Source organism: Neomonachus schauinslandi, unplaced genomic scaffold, assembly GCF_002201575.2.
Source record: "Neomonachus schauinslandi unplaced genomic scaffold, ASM220157v2 HiC_scaffold_3186, whole genome shotgun sequence".
In the NCBI taxonomy this organism is placed as follows: Eukaryota; Metazoa; Chordata; class Mammalia; order Carnivora; family Phocidae; genus Neomonachus; species Neomonachus schauinslandi.
In genome coordinates, this window is record NW_025411875.1 from 1 (window position 1) to 1,604 (window position 1,604).

Sequence of the window (1,604 nt, forward strand, 5' to 3'; positions counted from 1 at the left end):
TATTTCACTAGAAATGACAAGTTTCTTTGTTTGTTTTGTTTTGTTTTATCCAATAAAAAGTGAAATATAAGACAAGCTGATGACAAAGTATTTCTCTTCTAGATCAGGCATTTTTATTTTCAAATACGATCCTCAACCCCCTCCCCAGCTAAGTCCTAGCCTGTCACAGGAAGGGTTGGAGTCAGTATGTGACACTTTAGTTGCAGGGAGAGGCTTTTCTGGTCGCTTTTCTGTTCAGAGAGTTGCTGCTATTCTTCTCTTCGATATCCTGTTGAGTTCGTAGATGTTCAGAATGGTTTGATCACTATCTAGCTTAATTCCTAGGACCAGAAGAAATTTAGGCCTCCTATAACTCTGCCATCTTGCTCTTCCCCTGCAATCTATCTTCGGTAGTGATGGGTCTATTATAGGACTCAGTCTGTTTTCTTAATTAAGTTATTTTCTTCATTGTTGATTTCAAGTGTTCTTTGTATATTTAGAACACAATTGTTTTTCACATGTATCTTTTGGAAAGAGATCCTTTTTTTCAAGATTTTCTGAGTCTGGAGCTTGCTGTTTATTTTTGAGTTTTTCCTATCAGAGATCATAAGATTTTCATTTTAATAAATTGCAGCTTATCGATTTTTTTTTTTACAAATAACGTATGCCTCAGGATTGGAGCCGGCCTGGCTTGTGAGCTCCGCTGAGGAGCCGGAGGTGGGGCTGCAGTTACCTCCACGTCTGTCCCTGGTCCCTGGCCCCTGTGTGGGGTGACATTGAAACAGCCCAGTGAGTTCGAGGCCGGGTTGGGGAGTCCTGGTTCCCCAAAGTGGCGGTGCTGCGCCCCTCTGCCCAGCCCCATGCCAGGTCAGGCCCCCCGGACACAGAGACGCCACCGCTTCTCCAGAGCAGACCCCATCACCGACTCTGCAACACCCCACCCTGCCCCACAACAATCCATGCCTTCCAACACTAGAACAAACTTTTCAGAACATAAAACAAGAATATAGTCCTTATCAGAGGTGGAGACATGTAGAAGCTACTCTGAATCAGAGTGAAGCTTGTACTTTGGAAAGTCAGCCTCATTCCTCAGCACTCACAGCCCCTAGTTCTCCAGGTTCCTCCGGGATGAAGAAGGATCAGCCCTCTTTTCCCCTCTGACAAGTCAGAATAATATGTGAGCATCTCTTAAAAGAGTATGAAGAGGAAATTCGGGAGGAGTATGAGCAAATCCTCAATACCAAACTAGCAGAACAATATGAACCTCTTGTGAAATGCACACATGATCAGATTATGTGACGATATGGGACAAGGACAACAAGCTATGTGTCCTGAAGCTTTCTTGCATATCTGGGTACCAGGTTTGACCTCAAGAGATGGCTGCTGTACACTTTTTGCAACTGGTTTGTTACCACATTTCAGCTCCAACTTGGCATCCTGCGAACATGTAAACGTTTCTTCAGGTGCATTTCATACAACTTGGAAGACCTTAAAATTTTCTGGTTGCCAGAAGCATATCTTTCTTTTCTGCTCATCCAATAAACAGCTGTGCCCTACTGTGATAGATTTTCCAAACAAAAATACCTGGAGCAGCAGTTTAGCAAAATATGCCCTCAGTGGCACTC

The 1,604-nt window shown here is 43.6% G+C and overlaps 1 pseudogene; it reads left to right on the top strand.

Moving 5' to 3' along the window:
• Positions 1 to 708: 708 nt before the first annotated feature.
• LOC123323950 lies at positions 709 to 1,314 on the top strand (annotated as a pseudogene).
• The last annotated feature ends 290 nt before the right edge of the window (positions 1,315 to 1,604 follow it).